This window comes from Melanerpes formicivorus, unplaced genomic scaffold, assembly GCF_026170545.1.
Source record: "Melanerpes formicivorus ecotype bairdi unplaced genomic scaffold, bMelFor1.0.p_v2 SCAF_1, whole genome shotgun sequence".
NCBI lineage: Eukaryota > Metazoa > Chordata > Aves > Piciformes > Picidae > Melanerpes > Melanerpes formicivorus.
In genome coordinates this window covers 8,755,513-8,769,768 of record NW_027142353.1, presented here as the reverse complement: position 1 = coordinate 8,769,768, position 14,256 = coordinate 8,755,513, and positions in this window count along the sequence as shown.

Here is a 14,256-nt window from a genome sequence, read left to right as displayed (position 1 = left end):
AGTCCAGTTCTCTAATATACTGACCATAAGACAATTTCATACCAGTGAGCGTTAACAGGCCTGAAAGTACTGAAGATGATGTGTCAGCAAATAATTCAGAGAAAGCAGAACCATTGCTAGGAAGTTGTTCTACCTTTTGAACATGCTATGATCTTTGATACAGCCTAGATTAAATATAAATTTTAAAATCACATAGCATGGGTAAATTCCAAAAATAAAGGTGTAAACAGAAGTGTCAGCTAGTACTTCTAGCTCTTGATAGACAGCCTGAATTAAAGTGAGAGACTCTGTGAAGTATGAAGTCTGCCTGAGGAGGGAAATGTCAGAGTGAATGTCACATGAGAGTGCAGTTTGTTGCTACCTGCAAGACCAATTCGTATTTCACAAGGGAATAAGCTAAAGAACAGAGTGACACTAATGGAGGTCAGTACAGGATGAGAGCTTTTCCTGGGAATTGAGTAGTAATATTAATGAACCCATAGCCCTGCTCCTGACTGTGTTATGGCCTTCAGTATGGGGCAAAAGAACATATAAACTATTGCTAACATTACAAGCATTTGAGAGTGCTTCCAGCTGCAAGAGTCTGAAATGAGTATGGTAAAAATATCTCACTCGAGATTTCACAGCTCCCAGTGCTGTCAGGTACCAGTAAGCTAAATTATCAAACCAAATTAACTCTTTATATCTACATTTATTGTCAAATACAATTTCTTTCTTTATCAATCAATGAAACCACTAAAAATTAGTTTACATCAATTATGTAAGGTAACAATAATTCAGCCAGAATGATTTTTTTTTTTCATGAAAATGTGTATAGCCTCTCTTGCATTTAAATACTAACATAAATTATTGATCCAGCTCCTCAGCTAGGATAATTGACTTGGCTCCTCTGAATTTGTTGAAGGAGGAACCAGGGAACTACAGGCCAGTCAGTCTCACCTCTGTGCCTGGAAAGATCATGGAACAGATCCTCCTGGAGTCACTACTCGCTCAAAAGAATAGTGAAGAGGTGATTGGGAACAGTCAGCATGGCTTCGCCAAGGGCAAATCCTGCCTGACCAACCTGGTGGCCTTCTATGAGCAGGTGACAAAATTAATAGACGAGGGGCGAGCAACTGATGTCATTTACCTGGACCTGAGCAAAGCCTTCGACACTGTCCCACACCACATCCTGGTCTCCAAACTGGTGACACATGGGTTTGATTGGTGGACCACTAGATGGATAAGGAACTGGCTTGATGGCCGCACCCAAAGAGTGGCTGTCAATGGCTCCATGTCCCAGTGGAGGCCAGTGACAAGTGGAGTCCCTCAGGGATCAGTCCTGGGACCTGTCTTATTCAACATCTTTATGGGGGACATGGACAGTGGCATTGAGTGCACCCTCAGCAAGTTTGCTGATGACACCAAGCTGTGTGGTGCAGCAGACACGCTGGAGGGAAGGGAGGCCATCCAGAGGGACCTTGACAGGCTGGAGAGGTGGGCACAGGCCAACCTCATGAAGTTCAATAAGAGCAAGTGCAGGGTCCTGCATCTGGGTCGAGGCAATCCCAGGCACAAATACAGGCTGGGCAGTGACTGGCTGGAGGGTAGCCCTGAGGAGAGAGACTTGGGGGTGCTGGTGGACAAAAAGCTCAACATGAGCTCTCAGTGTGCACTTGCAGCCCGCAAAGCCAATCAGATCCTGGGCTGCATCAGGAAAAGTGTGGCTAGCAGGTCGAGGGAGGTGATCCTCCCCCTCTACTCAGCTCTGGTGAGACCCCACCTGGAGTACTGTGTCCAGTTCTGGAGCCCCTATTACAAGAGGGATGTGGAGGTGCTGCAACGTGTCCAGAGAAGGGCCACGAGGATGATCAGAGGGCTGGAGCACCTCTCCTATGAGGACAGACTGAAGGAGTTGGGGCTGTACAGTCTGCAGAAGAGAAGGCTCCGAGGAGACCTAATTGTCGCCTTCCAGTATCTGAAGGGGGCCTACAGGAAGGCTGGGGAAGGACTTCTCAGGATATCAGGTAGTGATAGGACTAGGGGGAATGGAATGAAGCTGGAGGTGGGGAGATTCAGGCTAGATGTGAGGAGGAGGTTCTTCACCATGAGAGTGGTGAAACCCTGGCATGGGTTGTCCAGGGAGGTGGTCGAGGCCCCGTCCCTGGGGGTGTTTAAGAGCAGGCTGGATGAGGCTCTGTCCAGCCTGATCTAGTGTGGGGTGTCCCTGCCCATGGCAGGGGTGTTGGAACTAGATGATCCTTGTGGTCCCTTCCAACCCTGAATGAAACTATGAAACTATGAAACTATGAAACTATGATTATTTACACAAGCCACATATCTGGCTCACTGTATAGATAGATGTGTTCTGGGCAAAATGCAGACAGTAAAATTCTTTTCTGATTTAACCATTGCATTCTCATGAATCAGATGATGGCTTTATGGATCATTTGGGAACATAAATTAAAAATTTATTTTAATTAGCTTTTGTTCATACATCATGAAATGTTATTGGTATATTCTTCATAAAAAGGACCTGAGCTAAAACTTACGTAGTTTCCCATTGATACGAAGTGGTCTTGTAGCTGAAGGGAAAGAACATAGTCTTGCATGAAGTGAAAAATTCAGGCTTGTATCTTATGAACCTAGAAAAGGATATAATAAATTGCTAGTTTATTTGTAAATGTTGCTAAGAATATAGAGTCTCTTTAATTTGTTCTGCTTTATTTCTTTTCCTCAGAGGGAAAGTTCATTGTGAAATAAGCCTTTTATGGACTGTACAAGGATCAGAAACTAAAACAATTATTTGAAACACAATGCATTGTAATGGGATTTTAAAGTGCACAATCTGTTGCTGAATACCTGTTAGAAGCACTGAGGTTTTTAAATTTTTTTTTTTTTTTTTAATATAGAAGAAGAATGAATTGTATCATTACTTTGCACCCAGTGCATTCTCTAGTAAATTGTAATCAAGGGAATTTTCTCTGTAAATGTTTTTGTTCAGGCTATTATTCCAGTTTCAGCTGTGTGGTAGTATTATAGCTACAGAATGTATTCTAGTATGGCTTTTAGGGCTATCATGACCAATCTTACAACCTCTTACTTAATATGTAGTTTTATAATTGTCAGTGTCACTATCCCTGGAGGTGTTCGGGAAGGGATTGGACATGGCACTTGGTGCCATGGTTTAGTTGTCATGGGGTGTTCCATAATAGGTTTGACTTGATGATCTTTGAGGTCTTTTCCAACCTTATTGATCCTATCCTGTCCTATCCTAATTGCTTACATTCAATATAGTTAACATTTGTGTTTCCCAACTTACATTGGTGATTCATCCCAAGAAAATAGTTATTGCATATATTTTATGTTGTTGTCTGCTAACATAGGTCGTCATGAACATCATTTAAAGCTATCATCATTGTAGGTTTTTTTACCTCTGCTAGTAAATGTGACAGTTTTTCAAGATCATTTCATTGACCTTGCTTTGGGACTGTTTTACTGATTAAGTATAGCACTGAATTCTTGATCATGATTACAGATATGGACTGTTAAAACTTAGCTGTTAGAAACTAGACTAAAAAGAGCTTGACCAAAAGTAAATGCAATTTACTACTTTAACAGAAAATAGGATCACAGAGAAGCTGACTGGAGCTGTGATACTAAGCAGGAATACAAAGACATAAGGGTATTTGCTTCTGACCTTTAAATAGTCTATTAGGACTAGTTCTCAGTGGATAATATCTGGGCTAGGTGTACGGGGTATATGTGGCAAGGTTTTCATACTGGCAGAACTACAGAGGTGGCATCTACGAGAAGTTGTTAGAATATTCCCATATGGCTGATGGAGTCAATGCCAGCTGGCTCCAAGCTGGACCCACTGCTAACCAAACCTGAGCTAATCAGGAATGATGGTAGTGCCTCTTGGATAACATATTTAAGAAAGGAGAGGAAAGAAAAATCCTGCCTAACAGCAGCTGCATCTGAAGAGAGGAGTGAGAATATGTGAGAGAAACAAATCTGTTGAAACCAAGGTCAGTAAAGAAGGAGAAGGAGGAGGTGCTCCAGGACCAGAGCAGAGCAGATTCCCTTGCACCCCATGATAAAGACCATGTTGAAGACCATGAAGACCATGGCTGTTCCAATGAAATTCATGGAGGTTATTGGTGGAGATATCCACCTGAAGCCCATGAACGACTTCATTTCAGAGCAGGTGGATGTATCCTGAAGGAGTCTGTGACCTTGTGGGAAGCATTTGATGGAGCAGGGTCTGACCTGTGGACCTGTGGAGAGTGGAGCTCATGCTAGCACAGGTTTGCTGGCAGAAAATCACACTGGACTGGTTAATGGAGTACTATAGCCTGTGGGAAGGACTTAATCTGGAATTTATAGAATCATAGAATCATAGAGTGGTCCAGGCCAGAAGGGATCTCCAAAGGTCTTCTAGTTTAATCTCCCCACAGTAAGCAGGGATGTCCCCAACTAGACCAGACTGCCTAGGGCCTTGTCGAGCCTCACCTTGAATATCTCCAGGGAAGGAGCCTCAATCACCTCCCTGGGCAACCTGTTCCAGTGTTCCACCCCTCTCATAGTGAAGAACTTTTTCCTGATATCCAATCTAAATCTGCCTTCTCCTGTTTGAAGCCATTGCCCCTTGTCCTGTCACTGCAGGCCCTTGTAAACAGTCTCTACCTATCCTTCCTGTAGGTCCCCTTCAGGTATTGAAAAGCTGCTATCAGAACACCAGAGCTTCCTCTTCTCCAGGCTGAACAACTCCAGTTCCCTTAGCCTGTCAGTGCTTCGACTCCCTGATCACTTTTGTGGCCCTTATCTGGACCCTCTCAAGCAGGTCCTTGTCCTTCCTATATTGAGGGCTCCAGACCTGGATGCAGTACCCCAGGTGAGGTCTCACCAGAGCAAAGTAGCAGAATCACCTCTCTGGATCTTCTAGCAACACATCTTTTGATGTGATTTGCTTTCTGGGCTGGAAGCTCACTCTGACTGCTCACATCCAGCTTCTCATCCATCAGCACCCTCAAAGTCCTTTTCCACAGGGCTGCTTTCTATCACCTCATCCCCCAGGCTGTACTGATAGTGAGGATTGTTCCGGCCCAGGTGCACAACCCTGCATTTGCTCTTGTTGAACTCTCCAGCTTCTCCAGGTCCCTCTGGATGACATCCTGTCCCTCTGGTGTATTGACACCACCACTCAGCTTGGTGTCATCTGCAAACTTGATGATGGTGCACTCAATCCCACTGTCTATGCTATTGACAAAAATATTAAACAGCACAGGTTCCTAGTACAGACCCCTGCGGGACACCACTTCTCACTGTTCTCCATCTGGACTTCAAGTCATTGAGCACCACCCTCTGGATGTGACCATCCAACCAATTCCTTATCTGCTGAACAGTCCACCCATCAAATCCATATCTCTCCAACTTGGCAAGCAGGATGTTGTGGGGGGCCATGTCAAAGGCCTGGCAGAAGTCCAGATAGATCACATCCAGAGGTCATCCCTTATCTACCAATATAGTCACTTTGTCACAGAAAGCCACAAGGTTCGTCAGGCAGGACCTGCCCTTAGTAAAGGCATACTGGTTGTCCTGAATCATCTCCCTGTGCTCTGTGTGCCTCCAACCCTTCTAAAACTCACTGAATGGCAGCACAACCTTCCAGTGTGTCAGCCACTCCACCCAGTTTGGTGTCATCAGCAAACTTACTGACAGTGCTCTCGGTTCCCTCATCCAGGTAGTTGATGAATATATTGACTAGTACTGGTCCCAGTACTGACCCCTGAGGGACTCCCCTAGATACAGGCCTCCAGCTTGCCTCTGTCCCACTGACCACAACTCTCTGACTTTTTCCCTTCGACCAGTTCTCAATCCACCTCCCTACCTGATCATCCAGACCACACTTCCTCAGTTTAGCTTCAAGGATGCTGTGGGAGACAGTGTCAAATGCTTTACTGAAATCAAGATAAATTACATCCACTGCTCTACCATCATCTATCCACCTGGTTATGTCCTCATAAAAGGCTATCAGGTTGGTCAGACATGACTTCCCTTTGGTAAAACCATGTTGTCTGCTCCTGATGACCGTATTGTCCTTGATATGCCTAAGGACAGTGCCAAGGATAAGTTGGTGCATTATCTTTCTGGGGATGGAGATGAGGTTGCCTGGTCTATAGTTACCTGGGTCCTCCTCCTCACCATTTTTGAAGATCGGAGTGACAGTTGCCTTCCTCCAATCCCCTTTCATGACATTTTCTCTTCCTTGTCTAGGTAAGGAGGGGGAGTGACAAAGTGTCTTTGGTGGTCTCTTTGGATCCAGCCAGGGTCAAACTGCCATGCTAGTATTTAAAGAATAGCTTCCTTTTTGGTATTTTTTTGTATCTTTTCTCAGACTTTTTAACTTTGAAAAACAGGTTGGTGGGAAGCTTATGTCAGTACTGTAAAGGAAAAAGAAAATATTTTGATATATTTTCTCTGATAAAAAAGAACTCAAGTATTGTATTTACTTTGATGTCTGTGATAGAGTTTAGAGTTGCTTTTTAATTATTTTCTGTATTTCTCTTTTTATTTTGATTAATCTGAGATACCCATTTCCCACTTGTATTTATAGCCTGACATTGTATTTTCTTAGAGTAAGCAAAGAAACTGCAAATGTTTCAACCTTAAAAAGTTTAATTGACTCTATTTTTGAATCTTAGTTTTACTGTACAGAGCCCAGAGGGAACCACAGAAATATCTTTAAATGACCTAAAATAGTATTTCTATTTAAAAAAATGCCACAGCTTTACAGTCCAGTATCTCATAGCTCGGCAGGCTAGTAACAATTGCAAGCCTGAAGGGCACAATATTTTTCCCAGTGGAATAAAATGCTTTATTATGGCCTAACAAAATTAAAAGATAAAAAACTTCTACCTTAAGAAAACAAATGAACAAACCAACAAAGAACACAAGGATAGCTGTAATGAAAACTAGGGATTAAATTTACTGGTCCCAATATTGAGACAGGTTTGTATATGCTGGGATGACAAAAATTTAGGGATTGCTTTTGGGGACCAAATTAAAGTTCCCTTGAAAAAAGTGATCATTGTCCAATAAAAAAGCCATTTGAAGTTGTTAAGGAACGTGATTACAAGAAAAACTCTTAAGCTAATGAACAGTTACATCTGCCAGAAGTATATATGAGATATATTGGTATACCACAACACATGTAAAAAAATCAAGAATGCCATCTGTGTGTAGGTGGTGACTGTAACTCCAGTTTCTGGGATATCACTCTATATATGATAGGAGTCATACTATTATCTGAAAAGGGGGGAAACATTCATTTATCTTCCTCCTGTTCTTCTAAGAGAGAAATAACATTGGATTGGCATCCTCTCTTTCACAGAAAATTTGGTCATAACTTTCATTATTAAGGCACCTTAACCCTTGTTCTCATTTCCATTTTCATCTTGAACCAGAGACATTTTTATATACAGTGGGGGTGTTATCACCCTGACTTTATTTCTTCTTCTTTATATATATATATATTTATATATATATATATATATTTTAAAGAAAATTTTACCTCTCTACTTCCAAACTGACTCCAAATTATTTCTCAGTAGATTTACCTCCTCCCTTTTTTCCTTATCCCCCTTTCCTTCTTCTTTTTTTTCCTTTTTTTTTTTTAATTCCTTTATCTCTCCCTGTTCTTTCCCCTTCCCCTTTTCTCTCATTTGGGAAAGAAGAAGGCAGAGCAGAGGAGGGATTCTCAGTCTTACCCCCATCTGAGCTCTTAAATCCCTGTTAAGGCTCAAACCACCACAATCATTCTCAAAGGACCATGAGGAAGTTGTTTTAAAACTGAACAAATTTCAAATTTTTAGATAAATCAGAGGTAATACAGAAAAATACAAAAAAGCACTTCACTAAGTAAAGAGTTGATGGTAGAAGGGTGTTGTGGGTTTGAGAGGAAGGCCCAGCCTTCTCCCCCCCACAAAGAGGAAAAAGAACCACAGCTAGCCAGAGCCGGAGAAGCAAAAAGGGAAAATGCTATTCTCACATATATAGCATATGCATTATTGTTAAGATTAAGCCTTAAATATATAGGCATACATCTACAAGGAGTTTTAGTTTCTTGTACTTTCCCTCACAGAAGGTTCTAAAATAGTGTTGTGACTGCAGTCCCATAGGGTTGTCACCAAAATAGCCATACTCTGTCATCACATTCAAATTATTAAATGAAGTAATTTTACTTTGCATTCAGATAATAGACTGCATCCTACCAACACTTATTTTGAATTATTTTCCATGGATTTAAATTTTGTAGGTTTATTTTTTAGCTGTAATGGGAACAGGTAATAGATTTCTTTCTTTGTGATCTCACTCTGAACTAATTTACACCAGTTTTAGACATATATTAATATACTTAATAGAATTTAGAATCTGATGTAAAGGACTCATGCAATTTCCTCTGAAGCAAAAATATAATTGCTGTTCACTTTAATGTCTTGCATAGTATTATAAGATATTGATTAACTCCACAATACAAAACTGAGTAAGTTTCTATATTCAATTATCAGTTTGTAATTGTTGACAATGCTATTTGGTTGTAGCTTGCTCCTGAAACAAAAAGTGTAATTCACTGGATTATGGATATACCCTTTGTGCTGTCTGCCAATCTTCATGGAGGAGATCTTGTTGCAAACTATCCTTATGATGAGACTCGGAGTGGTATGTAATAGGAGTTAACATGAAACAGTAGGAGACAGAAATCATGTTCTGTACTTATCTCACTGATACCTAAGGTTCATTTTCATAGTTTCATAGTTTCATTCAGGGTTGGAAGGGACCACAAGGATCATCTAGTTCCAACCCCCCTGCCATGGGCAGGGACACCCCACACTAGATCAGGCTGGACAGAGCCTCATCCAGCCTGGTCTTAAACACCCCCAGGGACGGGGCCTCGACCACCTCCCTGGACAACCCATTCCAGGGTTTCACCACTCTCAATTTATATTTACAAGCAGTTTTAGGGAATGCAGGGTATATATACACAATTTACAATATTTACAATATATACACAGAAATATATACAAAGGGAAACAGACATCTGGAATGTAGCTTAATTGCTGACAAACATCCTTTCACTGGTGACAGAATCCTCTCTTGAACATGTAAATCACCTTGTGATCACAACAATTACATTAAGATTACATAATTAACAATTACATTAAGATAATATCACATAATATGGTATTACATTATATAATATTACATTATTATATATTAATATTACATGTGAGATAATATTACATTAAGGTAAGATTGCATAATTAAAAAATACATTAAGATTACATAATTGAGAAGTGTCTCAACAAAGATAGAATCATCATGAATGACCTGTCTGATGTGTCATCTTTGCCCACCAAGAAAGCAACTGCTCAGGGGGTGTGATGGACAGTGGATGGCAAACAAGGGCAGAGGCTGTTTGGTACCAACCCCTGCAGGCACACAAGGAAGACCCCCTGGAATGTAACAAGGGTGTGGACAAGGTGGAGCTACAATGAACCAGTATAAAACTCCTGAGCTATATCAGTTTAGTGGGGTAAGGAACATCACTGAGGACATCTCAAGCTGGATGCAACACCCCAGGATGTCTCTCGTTGTCATCTCTCCCCCCCCAAAGAAGGACCATGGGGTGGTGTAATGGACCAAAATATGTATATGGCTCAACATCGTTGGGAAAGTCATTAGGGATAATGGTTTAGTATAATGGAGCTTGGCACTGGGCCCCCTGGGGTCAAGTAAGGGGCTTTGTGCTCAGAAGACTCCGTGGTATGACTCAGGACCCTGGGACTCCCTGGTGGTGAGGGTGGCAGGAACACCTGCGGGCAGGTTTGAGATCCCTGGAGATGGCTTTAGGTGCTCACTCTGCTGACTAATCAGGGCAGGTGTAAACTGCTTGGCGGCAAGGTGTGAGAGGATAAAAGAGACTTCTTGGGGACTGTAAGGGCTGCTGCTTGGAAGACTACTTGGAGACTGCCTAGTGGCTGCTTGGAAGGACTGCCTGCTGCTGCCTGGAGGGACTGCAGGGCTGCTTAGGGAGCTGCCTGAGAGATATCAGCTGGGAGAAGGACCTGTGTGTCTGCCATGAAGACCCACTGTCTGCCATGAGAAGCTGGTGCCTGCTTTTCCTGTGTGCCTGCCATACCTGCCTGTCCTGGAGGAGCCAGTGCCTGCTGTACCTGCATCTGCCTGTGTGCCCTGCCTCCCTGCTCTGGCGTGCACCTGAGAGAGAGCCACTGTCCCGCCTGGCCTCACTCCCTCCCCCATTGCATCATCACTGCTTGACCACTGGTATCCATTTTGGAGTCTGTAGATAAACCCTTTTAGGCACTTGACTCTGTTTTGAGTCTTAATTCTGTTCCCAAGAATGTAAAAGTTAGTCACATTAAAGTTCCAATTGGGCATCAATCAGGAGTTAAGCTCTGCCCCACGCAGCACTAGCTGGAACGCAAGGGGGTTTAAGATCGCAAATTCCCACCACTGGACCGTGACACGTGGTAGTTATCTCTGATGCTCTCTCTTTCTCCATTCTTTCTCTCCCACTCTTTCTTTTCTTTCTTTCTTTGTTTTGTTTGCTCCATTCTCTCTCTCTCATCTTGAAATATGACCTTGTTTGCATCTTAATTTCTCTCACAAGAATGCTCAGAAGAACTGCGTATCCTTCCCAACTTTTGAATCAAGACAACTGCAAAACAAGTGAATATTTTTAATAGTTTCCTCTAGTTCTGACAGGGGAGTTTAACTATGAGTCTCTAGTATGTGAAAACTGGTCATTAGTCACTATAGTGCTCTAAAGAATCAAAACTGTGAAGATAGTACGATGCACTGGGTTCATGAAACAGCACATATGGTGACACAGTTCAGCTACATCTGTGTATTAAGAAGAACAGACCACAGTCTAAGTACAAGTACATAGTTGTTTATCTTATCTAATTATTAGCATGTATGTCAGTACCATTATGGTCTATGACAAACTAGCTGTCTCCCAGAGGTGATTTCATTTGTGCTTGGATGCTACCATATAATGTAGCAGTTCAGACATAAACTGCACCCCTCTGCTGACCTGAAGGACTATCAATTGGTCTCTGTCCTGTTTTGTCTGCTAGTGTAGGTGTAGTATTTTCTGTACATAATAGAGCATACGTCAATGACTCATTTCTAGTCTAAAAATAGAACAAGAACAATCAAAACAACAGTAAAAACTGTAGATAAAGAAAAAGGTCAATAGAAATTCCGATGGGAGTAATGAACATCACTGAATCAGAAGGTAAATGATTTATTATTTTTAGGGAAAATATAGGTCTTATTTAACATAAGTCTTATTTTTACTATTGCACATTGTTGGTGGTCTTTGTCAGGAATTTTTGTAATAGCATTGAAATAAAAAGTGAACGAAGGAGAACAAATTACTAAAATGCATTGCATAGAATAGGTTTATACCCACTGTATGCATATAGAAACTATATTTAGACTATACATCAAAATGCAAAATGAAATAATATGTAATAGTAGCTCAGCAAAAGGTTTTATACTTGAAGGTTCAGGGATCCAACACAAGTAAGGAAAAGTTTGAAAATACTTTCTGGGGCCTCAAAAGTCTCTCAAAAGAGTGCAAAACAAAGCTGACACAGAAGACTCTTTTTCCTCTAATGCATAGCCTAGAAAAGCAACGTGTCTCTCAGAATTGTAAATTCTCTCCATCATCTTTGATAGGTCCTGGAGAACAGGCAAGGTGCCTGAGGACTGGAAGAAATACAGTGTCTCTCCAGTCTTCAAAAAGGTTAAGAAAATCCACAAAATGACAGGCCAATTAGCTAGCCTCACCTCCATCCCTGAAAGGTGATGGAGCATCTTGTTCTGGGCATCATCTCAAAGCATGTGAAGAAAATGAAGGTTATCAGAAGTAGTCAGCATTGATTCACCAAGGGGAAGTCATGTCTAACTAGTGAGATAGCCTTCTGTGAGAACATGACTAGATGGATAGATAAGGGGAGGGCAGTGAATGTTGTCGACACTGACTTCAGCAAGGCTGTCCACACCATTTCCCATGGCATCCTCATAGGCAAGTTTAGGAAATGTGCTGCTTGAATGGACAGTGGGGTGGATTGAAAACTGGCTGAAAAGTAAGGTGGGTGCATGATCTGTTTATCCCATAAAAGGCAGTTTGGGTTATTTACCCTGGCTTGTTGATGCCTGGCCCATTGTTTACTCAGCTCTGGGCTGAGTACCCACTCCAGAAAGGAGGGGGAAGCGGGGATTGAGCAAAACAAGTAGGGACAAGTTTTGGCAATATTTGGGGCATGATTCTGGGCTTAGGCACGGTGATGCATGGAGAAATTTATTAGAAACTAAAAAGTTATACAAAAATATCTTCCTTATAAATGTGTGTTAGAAGAGTTTTTCTGATCTGTCTTTGTTTTGTATGCTTCTGCAAGCAGAGGAGTAACTTAAATAGTAAGGGCCTCAGTAAATATAGTGGCTCCAGCAAGTTTACATCTCCTGTAATTTTTCACGATGACAGTTTATAATGACATACACTGTTATGTTGCCAACTCTCATTAGAGTGAGATAGCAGAAAGTTAGTGCAGTCATTTTCTTAAGCTGCCCTATTTTTGTTATAGCATGATATTACATCCTTGTTTTAAATCAAACATCTTCTCTTTGCACCTACAACTAAGCTGAAGAATGATGGTTGTATAGTATAGTAAGTTGATAAGAAAATAATTCCTTTTGAGTTTTAATGTCTATAGTAAATATTTTTTCCAGCATTTTAAATTCTCTATTGCATACAATAATTATCTTAATAAATAATAAATTCACTAAGACTTGTGAAAGAAAGGGTTCATTAATCTACATTTTAATATAAATTTCTATTTTAATTTAACCATCTTGCCATTTCTTATTATAATAATATCAAGCGGGCACACAAAGGGCTTTGGCTTACAGGTGTGAGAAACGAACTCACTGCTGAAAATTTATAACCAGTTTATTATAAAATAAAGGCAACACAGCACTGGGCACATAGCGAGTTTGCTAGAGGTGCACCCCAACAACACGAGGTGAACTTATATAGACGGCATACATACGCATTAATACATTAAAACGTACATATTCATATATTCCCCAGCACACTCCCACCCCTCTCCATCAGGACAGACAAAACCTGCACTTTTGACCTGGCCAGTCTTTAGACCTGTTGGCACCTCCCCTTTCTCTCCCAATACCCCACACAATACAGACCATCAGCTCAACGATCCAGGCACAACGATTAAGCCCCATGGTCCCCAGTAATTCCCCTTGAGAAAGCCAAATACTATAACCAGTTTCTCACACAGGTCTGCAACAGCAGACACTGTTAGAACTGCAGAAGGTTTCAGACTAGTTCTCCCCCTGACTGGATAAGCTTACCAGTGGGGCTTAGGCCCTTTAAGACACGGTTCCAGCTTCTTCCTACCGGCAGAACCGGGATATGACACAGAGCTGGCTGTATTTGCAGAGCAGCTTGTGAAGGACTCTTTGCAGGCTTGGGTGAACTGAGACATTCTGGCACTTCTCACATAGAAGGCTTCTGTCTGGACTGCAAACAAAGGCAGAGCTTGCACAAAGGCAGAAGAAATGCAATGGAGCTTAAAAGCAGAAACAATAAAGCTTAATAGCAAAAGAGCTTAGTGGCAAAGACCAAAGAGCTTAAGCAAAAAGCAATTTGTTTACAATTTCGGTAGTATTTATGACATGCTTGAGGCTTGGATTTAGCCAATAGTCAAACTTGGTAAGTGCCTTTAGCCAATATGAAAGTAGTGGCTAGAATTATGCCCAAACATGGAAGAAGAAGAAGCATTCCACAACGTGGGCACATGATCTTGTTCACCCCAAAAAAAGGCAGGTTGGTTTGTTTACCCCGACTTCTTGACAGCTGGGCTGAGTACCCACTTCAGAATGGAGGGAGAAGGGGAGATGTGAGCAAAACATGTTGGGACAAGTTTTGGCAATATTTGGGGCATAATTCTGGGCATAGGCTGCCTTCACCACACAGATTTGGTGCTGTGACTACTTCCCTGGGGAGCCTGTTCCAGTGATCGATCGATCTCTCTTGTTGTGAGAACAAAAAGAGAGGAGATAAGCACTTCACCCCCTGCTGCCTCTCTTAAAGAAGTTGTAGACTCTGATGTGGTCGTGCCTCAGCCTTCTCTTCAAGATGAAAAACACAAGTGACCTCAA